We start from the raw sequence: 22831 nt of genomic DNA, 5'->3' as shown, positions 1-22831 counted from the left end.
TGTGTCACTGTTTGCTGACCAGCACTTAGACCCTGCAGGTTATGAGAGTGAACGTCTAGGAAGTGATATCCACTCACCCCAGACCCGCAATCTTATCTTTGGGGGCTGTGAGCCCCCAAAGCCCCTGTTGCCATCACTGTCATTGCTGCTGGATGGAATCAGTGACCGTCATACTGTGATGTGGTTGAGCTGTTGTGGATTAAAGAGCAAAATCTGCACGATTTTGAGCACACAAGAGTCGCTTGCTCCTAACACAGAGCCCGGCTCCGGCTCTGGCTCCAGGGGTACCCAATTAATGCATACTGAGTGAGAGAAGAAATCAATGAACCCATGTGTGAAGTTGTCCCTGGTTGGTAACTAGGGAGGAAATGTATTTCTGGCTGCGAACAGAACCTCAGGAAGGGCCCTAGCGGTGGGAAGAGAACCTTTCCCACCTTGGTTCTGGAAGGTGATCATATTTAGACTTGGAGGATACTTCTTAGGATAGAATGGTCATGTGGGCTCAACATAGGGAGTTGGAGCAGAGGCCAGCAAGAGACAGACTGCAGGCAGTAAACATTTTTTCGGCCAAAATGTGATGTGAATGCAGGTCAGTGAGTCTATCTATCTATCTATCTATCTATCTATCTATCTATCTATCTATCTATCTATCATCCATCCATCCATCCATCCATCCATCCATCCATCCATCTATCAAGAGAAGAATGGAAACACCAGAATGCAGGCCCCATTAGGATCTGACAAGGATTGTACTCCAGAGGTTGTGCAAGGAAGTTTGATGGGGGGTAGTGGATCATCCCTCCCAGATGGGCAGAGAGAAACCAGCTTCCCAGAGATACTGCAGGTAACTTCAGCCTGGGCCCTCGGTGTGTTCCGGGGCTCACTGCATGCCCAAGAGGATGAACAGAGAGGAAAGCCATGTTGAGGGTTGAAGTTTCCAGGTGGCTGCCAGGAGTGGCCTTTCTCAGGTGAGGGCAGGGCAGGGCAGGTGGGGCTGTACCCCTAATGGGCTGAGCCGGGGTGTGATCAGACAACATGGGCCCTGGTGCAGAGGCCGAGGTGGGACTCAGCCTGAGTGGGATGCCCAACGCACAACAGCATTGCCCCCGCATTTTCCTTGCCCCCATCAAACCCCCAGGAACCTGTGGAGTAGCAAATCCACAAGAGGTTTGCAAACTCTACAGGGAATGTTTGCCAAGGGCAGCGATCTGTGATGGCTTTTATGTGTGTGGCGTTTTTCCTCATCACCATGTCATCTGGTTTTGCAGATATCTAGGCAATTAGGATAGAAAGATAGCATGTAAATGTTACTGCGCAGCTCATGAGATAATTGGTTGCTAGTAAGCCTTCATTAAGTGTAAATTTAGGCCGTTAAAAGCACAGTGACTCACTGAGAGGTGTTTGAAATGCCCCTCTCCCCACTTCCGTCCTCACTCAGAGCCCCTCCCCCCTCCTCTCCTCTGTCCTAGGTGGATCCCCACATGACTGGTTGAATAATAACACCAATACCAGGCCCTTTCCAGGAAAGCTTCAAAATAAGAGAATTGGGTGAGAAAAGCGGTTGCCACATATTTACAGCCTTGAATGTTCTTGTCACCATGCCATGTCCTCTTACGCATTTCCCCTTTTTGTCCCCAATTGTCATTGCCGTTTTACTCCATTTATTGAGAGAATCATGTTGAGAAAGAGAGAATCATGTTGAGAAACCAGTTGCCTCATTAAAACACGTGCAGGCCTGGCCTGGTTAACTCCAACAGGAGGGGGCCGACCAGGAGAGGCCAGGGTGTGAGCTGACCTTGGCTCACGGGCCTGGGAAGGAGATGGGTGGAAGAAATTGAGTCCAGTAGGCAGAACAGGTGGTAAATTGGCAGGTACCAGGCATGGGAAGTCCCAACCCAAGGTAACAGAGTCTAGCCAGGCCAGTGGAGCGAGGCTGGAAGGATTCACCCGGGGATGACAATAGCGTTTATTGAGGTCCCTCCATGCCAGGTACTGGTAGATGATTTCCTTATCTCTGACACTGACATAAAGCGGATGCTCAGCTAACTTAACCTCATTTAATACTCATATCAACCTTTCAATGTAGAGGTTATTATTAACATGATTTTATAGATAAGGGACCTGAAGCTTGGAGAGGTTAAGTTAGTCCCAGGCCACGCTGCTAGTAAGTGGCAGGGCTGTGACTTAAATCCAGGCCTGACTGTAGAGGCTGCGTGCCTTCTTCACCACATGTCACTGTGTCTGCAAGGAGGAGGCTTCCAGCCCAATCAAAATCATTGGCGCATCTCTGGTTTTATCAGGTGGCTATTGTGTTACAAACCACCCCACACCGAGGGCTCACCTTTCCTGAAGCCTGTGCTCAGCTGGAGTCCCTCCAGCACCTAGCATGGGCACACACACATGCATGCACACACACACACGTGCACACCCATACACTCAATACCTGGATGGACTGTGGCAGAGAGAAAACTTGCTCATCGAAACAGTGGGCAGTTTCCCTGACTTGGTAGTTCCACCTCTGGAAGCCTAGAGGGTGATGGTCGGGCCTTGGGACCATTGGAAGCTCAGGCCACTCCTTAGTGCTGTGGAGCAGGAAAGAGCTGGGTCTCCTAATAGCTGATGCACAGAATAAATAGTGGGCCGGGGAAGGGAGAGAGACGGTATGTGGCTTAGACACGTGAATATAATTTAGAGAAATAGAGGGAAAATTCAATAAGGAAAAGAGAGAGGAGATAAGTCAGGATGATGGGGCCACGAGGTTGATGAGCAGAAGGAAGATGTGAAGTTATAGAGATGATGGGCTAATATAAACTAGTCTGCAACTCGCAGGTGGCCACAGCAGAGGGTCCTGGGGTCATGTGAGTTTTCTGGGTCTTTTGTTCAGAATGGGTTATGATCTAAATTCTCCAGTCTGAAAGGAATAGGGGAGTTTAGGGGGTATGTGTTTAAGCAAAAGGAAGAATTGAATTTTCTGCTGTTGATGGGAGTTCATAGTAGCTGTTTCTACTTCTGTGTTTTATTACCCAAATGGTGTTTTACTGATTATTGCTGTTGTCCTAAAAAATTTTGTCTCTCTCTTAGGCCTCATTTTGCTTGGGGACGAATTCCTCCATCTTGAAGTTTCTCCTTTGGTCTCTGTGATTCCCAGTGCTGGCTCTCCTCTCAAGCTCTCTGACTCGCTGTAGCAATCTCTCTCTGACTCCTTTCCATCAGCCCATCCATTCAGAGTTGAGCTCCAGCAGTGTTATCAGGTGCCGCTTGCTGCACAACCAGTCACCCCCAAACTTAGTGGCTTCAAACAATGAGCATTTATTGAACTCCTGGGCCTGGGGGTCAGCTGAGCACGTCTGCTGGTCTGGGTTGGGCTCAGCTGATCTTGGCTGGTCACCTCATCTCTCTGTAGTCAGCTGCCAGGACAGCTGGGGGCTGGCTGGGGTAGGGTGGCCTCAGCTGGCATGACTTGTTGTAACTCCGTGTGGCTTCTATTCCTCAGCAGGCTGGCCTGAGCTTGTTCATGTGGTGGCAGCATTCTAAGAGAAAGAGCTGCAGTGCACAAGGCTTCTGGGGAGCCTACGCTTGGACCTTGCAGCACGTCAGTTCTGCATTTTATTGAGTAAAGCAAGTCACAAGGGCAGTCCACCTTCAAAGGGTAGGAAAATAGACTCTCTTGTCGGGAGGAGATGCAAAGTCACATTGCAAGGGGCTAGAGGTATGGAAGGGAGGGGAGAATTGAGGTCATTTTCCCAAACATTGTGTCACCCTAGGATTCTGCCTTTGGTTGTTCAAATGGTCTCCCTAAATCAATTCAATCCATGTCATCGTGTCCCCCTCACCCCATGCCCCATGATGTCATGTGTTTTGGAGATATTTTGGGGCTCTGCACTGTTTCTCCTTTAAGTTTTTCTCACTAATTTTAGCATGCATCAGGGGATCTTGCCTGCAACAATTGACTTTTGTTTTAATGGTGATTTTCTATGTTCCTCATTCCATCTGCATTTATTAATTGGAGCTCATCTGTCAGAAAGACGTGTCTTTATTTTCTTTATTTATTTACTTAATCATTTACTTACATCAGTGTGAACACGTGGATATTTATTTTATTCTTTAGATTAGAGTCCCATCGTACTATTCTTATTTGTTGCTCAACTAGGTCCAGCTTTGTTCCTTGGGAGCTCTCTGAGGTGGGCACCGTATATGCACCATCCTCTTATTTCATTTTTAATTTTTTTAGCACTTCTTTCCTTTTGGGCATTATAAGACACTTCAGGCTCATCTCGTATCATCTCTACGTCAGCTTTAGAATCAGCCATTTCTCCAAGGACTCCTGGTTGTTTTTATTGGAGAACGATATTTAGAAATCAAGATCTGGGCAATAGCTGTGCTCATTGCTGTCGGGGTGTCGCTGCTTCTAGCACCTCTGCAGCAGAGACGTGAGGACATATCTGTACATATACTCACCCGTGTATGCACACATATCTGTGCATTTCTGTATCTATATACCTATCTGCAAATAGAGTCCATTAAACATGAGTTTATCCTGCTATCTGGTTCTAATCCAGTCGGTACCACAGGGTTTATTCTAGACTTCTGTTTGTTGTTTATTTGTAACTTTTCTCTTGGACAATGAGAAACTTAGATCTTATTATTGACGTTATATTTCTGTAATTATTTGACCCTAGTGTACATGTAAAGTAGTTTCAAAATTGTTTGCCTTACCCCGGTGAGAAACAACTAGAATATTAATGTTCTTTCTGGCCTTTGGCCTTACAGTATGCAGTCAAAACACCATTTGTCCACGTTTCTCAGCTAAGTTCCCTTTTTCTCTAGCGCTTTCAGGGAAGCTTTGCCACACATTTGTTATATAGTTTACTTTGTTTGTCATGATCTGTGCTATCCCCGGTTCTCCTGAACATCCTGGTTGATATTTGTAAAATGTTCACACAGTTCACTCTTTGGGTTGTACAATTTTATGGGGCCTGACAAATTCACAGTCATTTATCCACCTCCAAAGTACCATAAAAAACGGTTCAAATTCCCTAAAATTCCCTGTATGACTCCTTTGTAGTCAGAACCCCCTCACCACCGCCATTAACCACTGATCTCTTTTCCATCCTTATAGTGTTGCCATTTCCAGAATGTTATAAAGGAAATCATACAAGATGTAGCATTTTGGGATTGGCTTGTTTCAGTTAAAAATGTATTGAAGGTTAATTCATGGTGTTATGAGAATTAATAGTTTGTTCCTTTTAATTGCTGAGTAACATACAATTGTATGGATGTACCACAGTTTATTTTATCCATTCACCTGGAGGACCTCTGGATTGTTTCCAGTTTTGGGAAATTATGAATTAAGCTGCAGTAAACATTCACACGCAGATTCTTGTGTGAACGTAGATTTTCAGTTCGCTTGAGGAAATACCTGTGATTGGGATGGCTGGGTTGTCTGGTAAGTGCCTGTTTGACTTTATAAGGAGCTGCCAGTTTTCCAGACTGGCGTTACCAGTTTGCATTCCCATTAGCAAAGAACGAGAGCTCCTAATGTTTGTTATTTTCTCCAGCAATCAGCATTGTGAGTGTGTGTGTGTGTGTGTGTGTGTGTGTGTGTGTGTGTGTGTGAGATTTTCATAGGTTTGTGGTGGTATCTCTGTGGTTTTAATTTGCATTTCTCTAATGACAATTGTGTTATTTTCTTGGTAAGTTTTAAGAGGTTCTTTTAAAAATCACATTCAGGATACAAGTCTTTTCTCAGGTAAGTGATCTGTAACTACTTTTCCAACTCTGTGATTTGTCTTTTTATTCTCTTCACAGTGTCTTCGCGGAGCAAAGGTTTCTAATTTTGATAAAATTTAATTTACTAACTTTTTTCTTTTAGGAAGTGTGGTACTGAATTTTTAATGTGCTACGGAACACTTTTAAGTTAGAATATATTTATTCATTAACATGCCATATCATGATGAGCTCTCCATTTTAATGTTTATAGTACAATGTTCATATTTTTGTTCATGGCTTATTTCTTCACAATAGCTAACATCAGTTATTGCCGTTTGTTAGTGCCTCTTTAGAAAGTTTTTCTATTAGTTCAGCTGTTGTGTCAAGGAATGGCAAGTTAGAGTGGATTTGGGTGCAGAAGGAGAATTAGAGTAGGCAGGTGTCGGGTCTGCCTTGACCAGCTCTGGGGCCTGGAGTATCTGTAGTTTCTTCAGCTCTCTAAGCCTTAGCTTTGTCATTTGTCCTATTCTTACATCCTGGTTGTCATATAGATCAAATAAAACCAGGCAGATACTCACATGAATGAAGGTGTTGTCTTCATGTTTCTGGTTTTTCATTTATATCAGTCCTCAGATTCTTCCATGCTGCCTAAGAGAGCAGAAACAATGGAGGAAATAGAGAGCGACAGAAAGTTCTGTGGTACATGGGAACTAATATCATCACCACAGAGTGGTGTTCGTGACATCCTCTCATTTTTGGAACTGGTGGCCTCTGTAGGAGGTACTTTGGAAGAGCCCCACCCCATCTCCTCATGGTGAGGCTCTGGTCCTCCCTGATTGGAAGGTCATGTAAGACTGACCACAATAGCTTACCTGGGGCTCACCTACCACCATCAGTTTCACTTTGGGTACAAAACAGTGAGGATGAGAGACCATTAAGTACAAGGCTTTTCTTGGGTTGTTCAACTTTTTCCTGTCACTTAGAATTATAAAAATCATGGAATGTTATTTCTGGAACGGACTTTGGAGATACACGACTATATTTTCTGAGTCTTGATTTAGAACACAGGATGGGCACATGATCTCCCTGAGGGGTAGTGGTGTGTTTCCTACAAAATAATTAGAGAGGTTTTTGTTTTTTTTTTCCTACCAGATCACCCAGTCCTCCTTGAGCTTCCCTGCCCCTTAGCTTTGCTCCTGGCACGGCCTTCCATCTGGGATGCCTTCTCTTTCATTTTCTCTCCTCCTGCTGAACTTCTCCTTCAAGGCTCAGCTCAAATGTCTCTTTTCCCGTGTCATATTCTCTCTCTGATTCTTCTCCAATCCCTCACTACCATGATGAATGGCTGTCTCATCTGAGTTGGCATCGCCCCTTAATGTAGCTGTCTTGGCTTTGTGTGAAAGGTGTACTTCTATGTATGTCTCCCTTTGCTAAAGCACCAGCGCCTGGAGGGCAAGAAGGGTGCTTATTCCCATCCCAGGGCCAGGTGCACAGATGGCTTTCCTGAATGCTTGTTGCTTTGAAGCTGACTCCATCCCTGTATTTTGAAGGCAAGGAAACTCGTGGCTTCCAATATCCCCATTTCAAAAAGTCCCGTTTCCTAAAGATTACTTGATCTATGCTCAGTCCTCATGGAAAAGGATGGTTTTTGCTAAATGATTTCTTCAAGTTCTTTTTAGCACAAAGAACCCACAATTCCTCTTTGTGTAAGCTATAAGACCAAGACCTTAAGTAAGCAGACTGGGGAGCAAAGAGTTTGGAGTCTTCAGGGATGCATGCACAATTCTGCTTCTGGTAAGCCCAGCTGACAAAACTACAGGAGGCCCCTCTACAGCTTGTCTGGGATTTTCCTGTGTAGGGTGGACACAATTAGATCTGCAGAACATCTGATCCTGTGAAACAAAGGCTGACAGTACGATAAATAGGCTGCTACTACATTCTCAACAGTGTTCCTACAAAGAGACACACATTCTCTCATTCATTGTGTCCAGAAATCCAAAATTTATAGATCTCTTCCTTTGCAAAAAATCCTAAACCAGGTTTATTTCCATGGACTTGACCTTTGGCGTTTAGACTTTCTCCCCATTGGCAAACCCAGGGTCCATTTTTTCCTGCAGACGGCCATTTTGGCAGTCTCCTTAGCAACCTAAGGAAAGAACCAGAAGTCTACATATGGAGACCTCATCCCCAGCAGCCTAATGGATTCAAAAGACATCCTGAATATTCATCATTTCTCCTTTTATGAGCACCTTGGCAATTCCCTCCAAAGGTGAAGGCTGCAGTAAATTCAGAAGTGCCATTTAGTGAATACCAATTTATTCTCAATTCAAGTCTCATTTTTTTCCTGCTCCTCAGCTCAGCGTTGGAGCTCCTGAGATTGCAGTGAATGCATGGCTTTGTCTGGGCTCTGAGGAGGCAGGATTGTTTGTACAAATCCAAAGCCTGAAGACGTTGTCTGCTCCCCAGCCTACTTGCCAAAGTGTTGTGCACTTACTCTGCGTTCTCTGCAACTTCCTCTCTGGAGAAGCTGGAAACAACGGAACCTTCAGGGGAAATGTTCAAATCATGCTGGAGCACTTGGCTTGGGGACAAGTGTTTTAATTAATAGTTGTAAATTAGCAAATATTATTTTTCAGCTCTGTGCATAAGGCCTTACCCTTTGGTGTACAAGGAATCCATCACAGTGTAAGCTGTTGTTTCCAGGATACTGATGTGGCCAGTTGTTTAATGGAGATAGATTCAGAGGGAGACAGAGGCCACCATTATTTTTGTTCATTTAAAGGATTTAGGCTGCTTGACCCTGTGTAGTGACTAGAGAAAGTGGGCTGTGAGCGTATCTACTGCGGGGTCCACGGTGTCTCCCCCCAGGGTCTATGCTGGTAATTGTACCCTTTCTCACGCCCACTTCACTATCACCCACATAACTGCACAGGGCTCATCAATTTCCCACAGTTCTCCTCTCCTTCCTGGAAACACTGGGGCCTGAAATCTCAATCCCATGTGCTTTTGTAACTTCTTACTCTAGGATGGAAACACATACACTTATTGTGTCTCTATTCATGCTGATGTGCTCTTTAAATTAGACTTCCAATTCCATCTCCTAATTTATTCTAAGATTATTTCCTAGACAAAGTGGAACAATTGTCAGCCCAAAAAACTAGGGCCAACCAGTGCTGGCGGCTTGCCCAGTGCCTCCCCGTTGACCTACCTTTCTTCCGCTCAGGTTGTTAAACTTCCATCTGAAGCCAGGAGACTATGCCATTTCTCTTTCCTCCTTTATACACCCCAACTGTCTTAGTGAATTTAAATAGCTCTTCAGCCTATCACAGAAGTTGCAAACCATGGCTCACAGGCCATATTTGGCCCATGGACATGTTTTCTTTGGCTTTCACACTGTTTTGAAATGTTTTTAATTAGTTGCCAACATTTACAAATTGGGACATTTCACATTAAAATATCCAGACTTTGGGAGCCTCATGAAAAATCGAAAGATCTCAATACCCCGGACCTGCATTTCTATTCAAGAGTTGGCTGGAACTGAACCGATGTGGAGCTGTGCATGCATTTACTAGGTTGCCACAATCCCCACCACTGTTAGTATTTCATACCTGCGCGGCTCTCAAAACTCACTGACCTGTCTGGCTTCTGTAGGCATTTGAGTTTGTGAGGTCTGGTCTAATGGAAGACAGAAAGTCTGCCTAGTAAGATTATATTTTCTGATTTGTTGCCCCTCGTCCCAGTTATTATTCTCATAGAAAGGAAGGGGCCCAAGGAAGATTTGTGACTTTCACCAATTTGGGAGGCCATTGGGGTCTTCACTAGGGGAGGAGGTGAAGATGAAAGTCTCAACACTGCTCATTTTTATTTTTTTTTCACACTCAGAGGCAATAAGTGGACTTCGTCTTAGGTCTTAGAATTCTGCAATTCTCTAGCAGGAATTTAAGCAGGCTGATTAAGTAGGAAAGGACTCCAAATGCAGTATTGGGGGGATGTAACTAACAAGCAGTCAACCTAACAGGAAGTGACATAGGCCTCATCTGGAGCTGGACAGGAGTTAATTCCATCTGATCAAAACAGAATGCAATCACCAGGGGAGAGTAGATGGATAAAAGTGGCCAATTACCCCAACAGAAAAGATGCATGTCAAATGCTTTCTAAATCATGGTGTTTTGTAAGAGTAAAGGATCCTTAATCTTGCTCTTTGTCTTGATTGAGAAGAGAGAGAGAGGTGGTTGGTAAAGGGAGTTTGCTCTCTTGATTGAACAGTGAGTGGTAGAGAAGTTAGACTGTCGTCTGCATCCTGCAGGTAGCAAGCTGGTGCAGTGACATGGCATGACTTTGAGAATGGCGGATAGGAGGGTGAATCATCGTTGCTTCCAGCAACTGTCTTCAGAATTTTGACTGACTCCTAGTTTGTTCTTCTGTTGAAGCAAGAAATTCATTGGGGTCCTCTAATGTGTATCAGTAGAGAAACGCTGAGGGGTGGCTTCAGAAGCCTTCCAGATTCGAGAGGCCAGTGGAAAACTGCGCGTCTCCTACCACCTGGGCTCTGGGGGTGATCTATTAGTGAATTGGAAGGGCTGGAAGGAAGAAATACTATGTACTTCTTTCAGTGGCAGATATGATGACAAGCTGAGCAGTCCGCCCAAGTTTGTCTGTCTGATTTTTTTATTTCACATCATGCTCATTCAAAATCCATATGTCATGAAGTCATGTTTTAAACATAGGCCGACTTCCTGCTTTCTGTGTTTGGGAACATTCTGGTGATCAGACCATTCTCTGTAGGATACTTAGACCTTTGACTCTATAACTCCCAATACTTTGGAATTGGTTCATGGCTTCTGCTGCATCTTCTCATTTTTTTAAAGTCATGATCTGGTCCCACTTGGCTTTTGATTTTAAGTGCCCTACTTGTAATCCACTCAGGCTGAGAGAGAACTGAGGAATCGGAAATATTTTATGTCCCAGGCTGCAGGCCTTAGGATGTACTGACAGTGTTCTGGAGGGATATCTGTTCTGCTTTTCCTATTGAAATTGGTGGAAGAACCGGAGTGGACCGCTTACCAGGGGCAGAGGGCAAAAGAAACTGCCTTCGAGATAAAGCTGAGAATGTGACAATGGCATGCATCTGCATGGCTCAAGGAGTTGGGGTGCGGGAGAGCAGGTCGGGGAGATAGGGAGGAAGTAAAGGTTTCTACACATATCCATGCTGCAGAAAAAGCCAAGGGGGTCAAGACATTTAAGAAATAATAATTCATTCGAATAACGTTTATTGTAAACATGCAAAGAGGCACTTTTTTTGAATCGGACCAAGTTTCAGTCATTGTGGAATGGGTCCATTGTAAAGGAGCTGGCACTGTGAGTGACAGGCTGGGGGACCAGTCACTGGGCTTGTGGGTAAAGGAGGGGGTTCCTTACTCAGGCTATTCCCAATGTGCCTGCAGACAAATCAGGAACCCCTCTGGGCTTTCTGTTTGCAAAACAAACAAAAATCTGCTTTTCTCTTCCTTTGAAAGACAATGACAAAATGTTCTGCAGACTACTTTTTTTAAATCATTTTTTTTAAACACTTTTTTTTTTTGAAAATCAACTTTAAGTTCTCCTATAGGAAAAGTTTTCTCCGTGAATGTTGTGAACATTTTTGGTTCCTTTATTTCTCACCTTTTGTAATTATTTTGTTTCCGTAGCCAGAGTCATATTGATAACATGTCAGTCTGCTCTGAATCCGCCATTGTCAGAGTGAAAATCCATCCTGCCCGTTATTAAAATGTTATCTTTTTATCTCAAGCTCTGGATGTACCACTGTACCTGGTGAGAATCAATATATGCCTTATTTTCTGGCTGAAAATCAGCATGTTTTCATGACATTCAGCATCTGTTATCAGCGCTGACACTAAATACAACTATTTTAAGGTTACTTTAAACAGGGCTTAAATTCCTTGGAGGAAGGTATACTCCTTAGTGCATCTCAGTAACTATTTGTCTGTTGGAACATTTATCCCTAAATGAATAAATCTACTTTATGTCCGGACCTCAGATAGGCCCTGGGGATACATTAAGGAACTCTTTGTCCTCCTGGAGCTTAAAATTGTAATTTGGGGATTATAAATTAGCATCTTTATTTGGGATAGGAAATAAAGTCTTCCATGTTAGGACTCAGCACAGTGTGGGTACCTAAGAGATGTTTCTTAATGTGGGGATTGATTGGTTAAGCCACCGGAACTTGCATGAGTCTGTGAGAGGTGGGTTTCTCCTTGCTGATTTCTATTCGGTCTCCGTAATCATTAGCTAAGAGTTGCCACTGATCAAATACTTGTGCTGTACTTCCTCATGGGAGTTCCAGATTAAGATCACGGTCTACTAACCTTACAGTCCTGGGGTTAATATAGAAACTGCAAGTTTGGGCTTCAAGCCTTTTCTATGCTTCTCCCTTGGAGGCTCTTAGGAACTTAAATTTGGGACTACTACCCAGTCCTGTGTGTTTTGCAAAGGATGCAATTTATGTTAAAAGATGTTTCATGGAAAAAGACATTCTGAGGTCAAGTAGATTTGGGAAACACTGGGTAAAACTGGGCTTTCCTTAGTGTGAGGCATCTCCAAGTGTTTATATGTGCCCATGTATATTGTACCTCTGATTGGGTGAGAACGTGTAGCATTTTGCAAATATTTTTGGCCACCCAATATTTATAAAAAAAGGTTCTTGAAGCATTTTCTTTGGGTCTAAGTTTTGTGACGTCCATGTTGGAAAGTAGTGCATGGACCCACATTCCTGTTCTACAGACTAGAAAGCTCTCACCAAGGTTTCAGTGACTTGCCGAAGAGCCTGGAGACAGCTCGTAGCTGCTGGGACTAGACCCTACAATTTCAGCCAGCCAAGCTAACGTTCTTTCCATCATGGCATGCTATTCCTTTTTTATTCCTCTCCTTTTTTAGTTCATTTTCCCCACCTCTGTGGCTTCAGCCTGCTAGTAGCTCTTTACGCTTTCCATAGCCAGTTAGACCCCTTTGGAAGAGTATGAGTTGGCCCTCTCAGTTCCTTGAGTTCCGACTGGAGTTTTTTCCTCCGACACTCACAAGTTGAGCATTTCAGCCAGCTCGAGGTAATGCCTCCACTCCTGTACCCTTAACCCATCTGGGGACGGAACTTGAACTTTATGGTGTCCACAGATCCCTTATTGTTCCTTCAGCTCCATCTCCTGTCTTCCCACTTAGTTCATTCAGGTAAGCTCTACCCTCCTTAGCAGATTTTATGTGGCTACAAGTAGGGGTCTCCTCTTATCTTACCCACCTCTGCCCCAATTCCATAAGGATCTACATTCGTATTTTGAACTGTTCTGGTTGTCACAGTATGTTATTAACTTATGTGGCATCTAGCTGTCTGTGATCATACCTGTCTGTCACCATAAATAAATAAAAGAAAGTTGGTGATAAAAATTTTGTTGATGCCAAAAGAAACTTTGGATCACTTATTTTACCCAATGTCTATCTACTTAATTAAAAAAATATTCTGAGGTGCTTGACTAAAACGCCAAACAGCTGACTGAACAATATTTTCCAGTGATTTCACTTTACTTTGGTTATTTACTTAGGTGACAAATTGTTTTTCTGACATTTTATAAGAGAAAATATATAGTGAATGAATTTTTATTCATTTGTATTTGTTTTCCTCCATAGTTACTGAGATTCTATCTTCCTAGTTTGAATATGTTTAGGGTAAAAAAGCTATTATATAAAGAGAACTATGGATTATTTTAATTAATCAATTTTATTAACAAACGAAACTAGACTTACCTTCAGGGTGAGATGAAATTTGTCTTTCAACATTTCTGCTAGAGATATTATCTGATGAAGAAAAATGATCCTGTCTTTATCAGAAGGTGTTGCCCTCACCCCCCAATCAACAATAAAAACTAGGCCTGAAGTTCCCACAAATGGATAAAGAAAATTTAAAAAATGGTTCCCATATAGCCTGGCTTTTAATGTAATCCTTCACTTCCCTTTGGAGGAAGGTCTTGCTCGTTGGTTAGTCCCATCAAGAGACACATTTACTTGCTAATTCTTTGTTTCTGCTTTTCTTAGTGTTATATTTATGATTACCAAAGCTTCTTTAAGACATTATGGCTAAAAAAAATATAGTCAAATGTGCTGGAGCTCTTAAGGAACTTTAATAGGCTATCAAAAAAAACAGGGAAGATTTATTTAATGTCTCCCTTCTGGGAAGATATATTGTTGGTTCAGCTGCAACTTCTGAACCTCATCATATTTTATATACTTTGGCCATCATAGATTGCCACAGGCCCATGGCATGGTGTGATTTAAAATGTGTTCTGATTAAGTATACAGAAGTGATCCCGTTCCCCAATGGAGGGCGGAGAGGAATATCATAAATATACATTGTTTAAGTGTAAATTCTACTTCGCACTCATAGGTTATATTGTACTTGCATGTTTTATGCTCTGTTGGTACTTAAAAAAAATAATTTCATTTGGGGGCATTTCCAGGGATCAAATCAAGAGCCAGGCAGCAGAGACCTACTTAGATTTCCCTCCTTAGAATTTGTAATGGGGGCAGCATAAGGCAAGGAGAGGAAGTAAGTACAGAGAACAAAACTTGCCCATCTACAGAGAATGGGCACAAATCTAAGTCTACCAGCTCACATGGGCAAGGATATTTACGTTTTTGTTGCCTTACATCAAGGCTTCCAATTTACCTGATGGGCAGATATATCATCTCCGTAATTTGTCGGACGCTTTCCTGTTTTCAGGGAGGTCCCAGAATTGGGGTAAAGGGCCTCTCATCGCCAGACTTCCCATGTTCACAGTGACATCACTATGGTCAAACCACCGAGTGCCCTCGATGTCTCGTGGCTTTTTTGCCTCCATGTTGAGAGTGGGGCACAGGCATTTCTGCTGAGCCTGGGGTCCTGAGTGTCCAGGGTCATTCCCCTGGAAGTCCTGCTCAGCCATGGCCTGGCAAGACCATGCCACTTCCTCAAGCACCACCCTGGAGAGTGAAGGGGTCCACATGGTTCCCAGGCCTTGCAGACCTCGTCCCCTCCTGGACCAGGAGAGTGACTCTGGGACTCAAAAGGCTTTCCCTCCCCTGAACTTCTCAGCCTTCAGGATGCTTCTGCTTTGAGTTCTGCTGTTAACTCTGCTAAGATTGCTGCATCAAGGAAGCCCAAATGGTGGGTGTGTCCAACTGCTTGAAATGAGTGGATATAATGACAAGAGCAAAAATGTAGGGAGAATAATAACACATTTATAGCTGAGTAAATTATCCTTTTACGTAAGTTTTGCACTAGTTGAGCATGAATGTTAAGACCACAGGAAATGAGAGTAAAAGTGGCCTAAATTGAGAAACTGAGGCAAACACTATTGTACTCAGTGTCCACTAGAGAATTGTGGGTACCCGGTAGAACAGTTCACGTGATGTAAGCAGTAAAATAAACAAAGACTAAACAATATAAGTGAAAAACAGACCCCAAAATCTGTCTAGTGAAAAAAAATGAAGAGGGCAATGAAATGAAGAGCCATTTTCTTTTTGTTTGTGTGTGGGCAACAGTTACTTAATAAGTACCATTGTCTAATTGGTCCCATCACGAGAATCCAAAGCTCCTTTGGGCTCCTGCAGAATGTTGGGTTCACATTCACAGCCCTATACTAACATCCTAGGGACCAGATGCTTTTAGATTTTTTTCAGTTATTACAAAGATAATATGGTGCATGTACCTCATACTACATAACACCCTCTGTATAGATGGCCAACGGCAGCACTTTTTAACAAACTCAATATTTTTTGTTTTTTGTTTTAAACAAAACACATAAATATTTTTACCCAATGAAATAAAGATTTTAAGTAGTGTCACATTTCTTGAAGTCAGGTGTTGCTGTCACATAAAATAAAATCGGGTAAGATTTTGTGGTCAAATAGTTACAGAAACCTTCCAGTGTTCAGGTCATTTTGTATTTTGGAATTGCACAGAAAGGATTGTGGTCTTAAGTGAGAATCAAAAGGTATTCGTAACTGGGCAAGAAGAAAGATTTATTCTCTACATAGAAGCTTTGGTTATGTGGTATGAATGTCATCTGTCTTCTTCATGCTATAGTATGAGTTGCAACAGAAAAAAACCATTTTCTTCCGTGTCATGTCAGTTAAATGACATTAAAAAACTTTAAAACAAACGAGAGGCATTAGTCTGCCTCATTCTATTCATTCAACAATGAGTGAGGACTTACTCTGTTTTAAGAACTATCCTGAGTGTTGAGGACGCAAAATCCAGAAGACAGTCTGTGTCTTCACAGTGTTTTCCAGATGTTGGAAGAGAGTGGAGAGTTAGTGGATAGTGACAGACAATGCGGAAAGTACTAAATTAGGAAATAACACAGGACGTTATGAGAACAGAAAAAAAGCGGCCATCTTAGACAAAGGGCACGGGGGTGAGGGAAGGAGGAGATGGCCCTGAGCTGAGTCTTGGGTGATATCTAAGTATTACAGGTGAATGGAAGCAAAAAAGTGGAAGGGGGAGCATTGAGGAAATGTTCTAGACAGATGAGCTCACATACACAAAGACAGCAGTAGAAAATGTCAGCTTGAGAGAGAGAGGGGACCAGTGATGATGGAAGAGAGGGGCCAGGTGCCAGATAATGAAGGATGACTGTCTGATAATCTGGACGGTTGACTTCAGTGGCTCATCAATGAAAAGCTTGGTCCAGTGCACACAGGATGATGGAGCATCTGTTTACAAGCTACCACCAAAAGCTCACCTGGTGTGATTGTCATTCGTGCCAGAAATAAGAGAGTAGGCACTGCTCACTTGTAAGGACTGAGAAGGATAAAGGACCCTGGAATGCACATGGGAATAAGTAGTTTGAGGTTCATACTTGGGGAACCAGCTGCTGGCAGCAGGGCAACTACTGCCACCCAGGGAAGATGAAAAGGCATTGGAGACACAGCTTCTGATAGACCGGTACTCTGCCTGTAAATTCTGCCTCTTGTTGGGCCAAAAGCAAAAATAGACAAATGGGACTACATCAAACTTAGAAACTTTTGCACATCAAAAGAAACAGTCAACAGAGTGAAAAAGCAACATATGGAATGGGAGAAGTATTTGCAAATCATGTATCTAATAAGGGGTTTATATCCAGAATACATAAGGAACTCTTACCATGTAATAATAACAAAACCCAAATAACTCAATTAAAAAATGGGTAAAGGACTTGAATAGACAGTTCTCCAAAGAAGATATACAAATGGCCAACAAACATAAGAGATGCTCAACATCACTAATCACAAGAGAAATATCAATCAAATCCACAATGAGATATCACCTCCCACCTTTTAGGACTATTGCTAGCTACCAAAAGAACAGAAAATAACAAGTGGTAGCCGGGATGCAGAGAAATTGGGACTGTTGTGCACTGTTGGTGGGAATGGATATTGGTGTAACCACTATGGAAAACAGCATGGTGGCTCCTCAAAAAAATAAAAATAGAACTCCCATAGGATCTAGAAATCCTGCTTCTGGGTATCTACCCAAAAGGATTCAATGTGTATCAAATCCATCGCATTATTATTTACAATAGGCAAGAGTGGCAGCAACCCCAATGTCCATCACCAGATGAACAGTTAAAGAACATGTGCCATAGGCATACAATAGAATATTATGTAGCCTTAAAAAAGAAGGAAATCCTGTTACATGCTGCAACATGGATGAATTTCCAGGACATTATGCCAAGTGACATAAGCCAGTACCCAAAGGACAAATACTCCATGATTCCACTAATATGAAATATTACAGAAACAGAAAGTAGAAAGGCGGTTTTCCAGGGCTGGGGGAAGGGGAGAGGAAATTAGTGTTGAATGGGTAGAGAGTTTCTGTTTTGCAAGATGAAAAGTTCCTGAGATGTGTTGCATAAGAATGTGAAATTTACTTGACTGAATTGTACACTTAGGAACTGTTGAGACGGTAAATGTAATGTTATGCTTTGCTTTTTCTTCGACCACAATAGAAAAAAAGTCTTGTTGGGTAATAAGGTTCTCATGGTTGTAGAAGCTTTCTCAGGACCAGGAAAGCGGGTGTGCTGGAAAGGGGTTGGCAGTCTAGGCCATGGCAAGCTTCAGGGCACAGATGTGTGGATGGCACGTAGAACAGGCTGACAGCCGGAGGCAGAATGAGTCCTGGGCAGTTTTAAACTTTGCAATCCCCTCTGCTCCCCCTTCTCTACTCTCTCCCTTGCTCTCTGAGCGGTTGCCACGTTACATCTAGCTTTTAGAGCTGATGAATTATGGGTGGTAGTTGTTTCCCAGGTGCCGTGCATTCTTCCTTAATTACTTTGGTTCCTAATATTACAGTGCAGACCTGCCGGTAGGACATTTGGCACGAGGGCAGGTATAAATCCCTCAGCAAACTCCCCACACCATTCCTAGGATGTGACACATACTTTGCCACCACCCGGAGATCGTCATCTGGCTATGCATTCCGCCTCCTCCCCTCTCCACGCACATACCCTGAGGACTCAGGGCTTGGTGCCGCACTTTATGCCAGTCTCAGTGACAGTTGACAGTTTTACATTTCAGAAGAAAGTGAAAAATCATCTTGCCTCCCTTTCACCCTAGGAAGCCAGGTTGTTGAGAAGGAATATCATGTCCTTTTTTATGCAATCAAATACGTGTTCAGGGGTTTCCTAAGAAAACTAACGACCTAGTTCATCCTTCTAGCTGGTATTGCCATCAGGAAAACTGACAGAGAAAACCACATGTAGCTTGGGGAAATGGCATCTCTGGTAGGGGCAGTATTTCTTGTAGATATTCAGGAATCTCTTGCCTGCAGTATAATCCTGGGAGAAGTGTGCATTGATTGAAATTTTTTCTCTCCAACCTCTTTTATGTCCCTCTTTTCCCTTTGGAAGATATATCTCTACATATCTAGGATGATTGTGCTATGGATGGCTTTCCAGAGGTCTCCATCTTTGTATATATCCTACCTCTTCATCTTCCTTCCCTAGCAAAACAGGCCTATGGTGGAGAGATACCCTGTGAAAGATTTTCCATCAAAACTGGGCTTTAAGGTTATAGTTTAAACAGGGGATCTCCAAGGGCCATGGCAAGTGAGTAAGAGAAGAAATCTGAAGGCAACGTCCATAGATTCCCACCACAGAGTGCCCACCAGCACCCACATTCTCTTCCTGCCTTCCTGTCATCGTAAGGGCACTATTTACACTCTTCTCTAAAGCCATATTGACCTCTTCTGCACTGGTCCATTTATACAATTCAAGGTGTTGCTTCCGTGATTCTTTCTCTTTACTACACCATCATTTTTTCTCTCTCTTCCAGGTCATTTTAATCAGCTTATTAACATGTTATTATTACTCTTATTTAAAAAATTCTTCTTTGGATCCCCTACTCTATCCCCTCCCTTAACTAGCATTCCATTGCTTTGCTATCCTTAGCAGAAAATCGCCTAGAAAGTCTTGTATCTCCTTGCTGTCTCCAAATCTTTTCTCTCATGGTCTCTTAAATTCACTTGAATTAGACCTTTCCCACTTCACTCTACGAAGCATGTTTTTGTCACGGTCACGAATGACTTCCATTTGCTAAATCCACTGACCTGTTGGCACTATTTCACCCTGGAAATACTTTCTTCTTTTCTGGATACCACTGTCTCTTGGTTTTGTTCCAAACTCATTAGCTACTCTGTCTCAGTCTCCTTTGAATGTTTCTCCTTTTTGACCTCTGAACGTCGCGGTTCCCAGGGCTCTCTTCTAGGATCCCTTCTCTTCTCCATGTACAACCATTATTTGTAGAGCTCACCCAGTCTTGTGGCTTTAAATACCACCTATGCTTATGACTGCCAAATTTATACGACCATCTCAGTCCTCTCTCCAGACTCTCCATGCTCCTATATTCAAACCACATCCTCTATATCTCCCCTTGGATGTCAGTTGTATATTTTAAACATATATGGCCAAAGTCGAACTCCTAATTTCCCCCTCAAACCCTCCGTCTTCATCAACTGACTTCCCTCAAACCCTCACAGTCTCACTTGATGGCATCTTCATCCTTTCAGTTGCTCAGGGAAAAAACGTGTGCATCAGACCTTCCCTTCTCTTTCCCATGACCCATGTTCAGTACACACTAGGAAATCCTGGAGGCTCTATCTTCAAAATAAAATTCAGGGCCCAAGCTGCTTTTCACCAGTTCCACTGTGGCTCCTTTGGTCCAAGCACTGACATCGCTAATCTGTATTATTCCAGTAGATTCCTAACTGGTCTCTCTGTTCCCCCTCCTCCTTTGCTCCCTCGTAGGCTTTTGACACCAGAGCGGGCAGAGTGATCATTCTAAAAATGCAAAGTTAGCTCATGTCAGTACTCTTCCGAAGGTTTCCCGGAAGTCCTTAGGATGGTCAGAAGCCCTCGTGATCTGTATTTCTCCTCCCTCGTTACCTCCAGTTTCCTCTCCGACTGTCTCCCCTCACACTGCTCCAGCCTCATTGGCTCCCTTGCTGGATCTCAATGTCTCAGACATGCCCCCCACTTTGGGCCCTTGCCCTGGCTCTCTTTCCTGTGCCTCAGAACCTCCTCCTTGCACTATCCACCTGACTGATTTCCTCCATTCGCTCATGTCTTTGCTCAAATGGCACCTTTTGGTGAGGCCTGACTTGACCGTCCTGTTTCACATTGTAACCCACCCCACCGTCCTCCCTTCACTGTTGTTTTCTTTGCCTACAGCACTTATCGTCTTGCAACCTATAATTGACTTATCTACTGTGTTTATTACACTTGTATGTCCACCCTGGACCCCACCCCCCCTCAAGAATATAAGCTCTATAAGAGCAGTTTAAAAAACATATTTTGTTTACTGGCATATTCCAAGCACTTACGTTCGTACCTGGTGCTGAGTAGGGTCTTAATAAATATCTGTTGAAGGAATGAATGGAAAAGAACTCATTGGTATAATATTTTACAAAGTATGAGCACATGGTATTCTCTTCAATCCTCACAAAAGTACTGTTGTGACTATGTTATTATTACTATCATTATTTATTGAAAAGTTAAACAAGTTTTCAAAGATCAAGCTGCCAGTAGATAGCTGATGCACTATTGTGTGGAATTGGCCCCTTAAAAACAAATCTACCCCAATTTGTTGGCAGATGTACTGTGGACGACCTTTCTAAGAAATCAATACACCTGCCCTTTCATGGCCTTATGAATACCTGCGAATACCCTGAATTGTGCCCTTGAAAGCTTCTGCTTTGGTGACAGGCTTTGAAGCCTGCAGCCTCATTAAAGGTTGGCCTAGATGGTCAAACATGCAATGAGGAAATGACCATGGTTCCATTTATTTCTAATAGAATGTGTTTCTTGAAATCATTAGCAAACTTCCCTGTGAGGAAATTCCCAAGACTGTTCTTACAGACTTTTCATTTCCTCGAGCGCTCCATATGCTTCCCTGAGAATAACAAAGTTTCCCTGGAGTGTGGGGCAAGATGATTTTCTCTCTATATTGGTTCTCGGTTCTCTGTGGACGAGTCTCCCGGGCAGGCCTAGGCTTCCTTTTGAAGCAGGAAATGCTCATTTCTTGAGGTCATAAATCTGCATATAATATTAAAATTAGTGCCTTTGGGACTGGCTGGGAGGTGCTGACTCAGCGCACTGTTTGGCCGAGGACTTGGGCTGTTCTGAGCAGCCTTTTGGACGAGGTGGTTGCAATAGCATCAAAGAACTCTCTGCTGACGGAGAAACGGAGTCTCACGGGGGGTCAATGAGTCACTGTTTGGGAGTAGGCCAGGGGAAAGCTCTTCACCTCCGTCTCCTGCTCCCTGGTTCCAAGGGCTTGCTGGCCCAAGCGCTGGGAAGTGTCCTCAGTTCCTGCAGAGACTGACTGAGTGTTGAGTAGAGGATTCAGGAACCAGTTCGTCCTTTGACTTCTTGGAGGAAAAACCAAATTTATTTTGCTCTAAACAATGACTGACGGGATCATTTGGGAGGCCAGTGAGGGGGAAAAAAATGATGGAGATAAACTCACATGAAATAAACAGCTTTAGTAAGCTCAGCTTTAGAGACTTACTAGAATGACCTCTCTAGACTCAGCCTCTGAAGCAGGGTATTTCATGGAGAAAGGACCCACTGAGGGCAGCTGTGTCTTCACTGGCTGCTCTGAGTGGAGGCTTATGGGATGTAGAACCCTCATCTGCAGAATGGTTGGCCTTTGGGGCCGAGGAAGAGCTTGAAGGTACACCCAGAAAACAAGGACAAAATTCATCTGCCCTCTTTATTGTCAGGGTGTGCTTTCTCATATGCGATAAGTCTCTGTTACAGGTTTAAAATTCCTTTTTTTCCAATGCATCTTGAATCCTTTTAACAGATGGAATTGCCTTAAAGATCATTTAGTCAAATCGTACTTTCCAAAGGGGAAAATGGAGACCCATTTAGGACTTGCTCACCCAGCATCCATAACTATAGAGGCAATAGTTACAATAGCAACGACAACGACCATTACTACAACCTCCAACACCATTTACCAGGAGGATCCCACGTGGCCTCGCAATAGATACTCTGTGTTCCTTGTTCCATTTTCCAATAGGAAGTAGTGTGATCCTATTTTAAAGATGAGGAAACTAAGCCTTGTAAAGGATTTGTCCAAGGTTACCCAGTTGATGTCTGGGTCAGAATTCAAGTTCAGTTGTCTGGCTACCAGGTCATATGCTTACAAGAGGTCAGTGGTCCTCCCGCTGCCCCCCACTGATTTTCCCCTTTATATAACATAAAATAACAACCTGATTCAGGAGAACTCCTCTCAGCCTGGGGTTTCCTCATAGCATAGGATTCCTCAAGTCCTCATTCTAATGAATCCCGAGTCTGATCCTTCTCAGAGTGGGGTCTTTGGGGTCCTCAGTGTCAGGGTTGGGGATAATTGAGGCTCATTTTGGGGTGTGCACAGTAGGAGGTCGCCGGCATGGTTTGACATGAGGGCCGTGGAAGGCTCTGATTAGCATACCACTGCGTCTGGCAGTTATCCCCCAGTATAACAAGGGTGTCCCTCTGGAGGGGTGACACATTAGGGAACTCTCAGGCATGGAGTCATTTACCAGACACTTGACAATTTTTATAGAACGAGGGAA

Source organism: Rhinolophus sinicus, linkage group LG12 (genome assembly GCF_036562045.2).
Source record: "Rhinolophus sinicus isolate RSC01 linkage group LG12, ASM3656204v1, whole genome shotgun sequence".
Lineage (NCBI taxonomy): Eukaryota > Metazoa > Chordata > Mammalia > Chiroptera > Rhinolophidae > Rhinolophus > Rhinolophus sinicus.
This window is presented reverse-complemented; position numbering follows the sequence as displayed.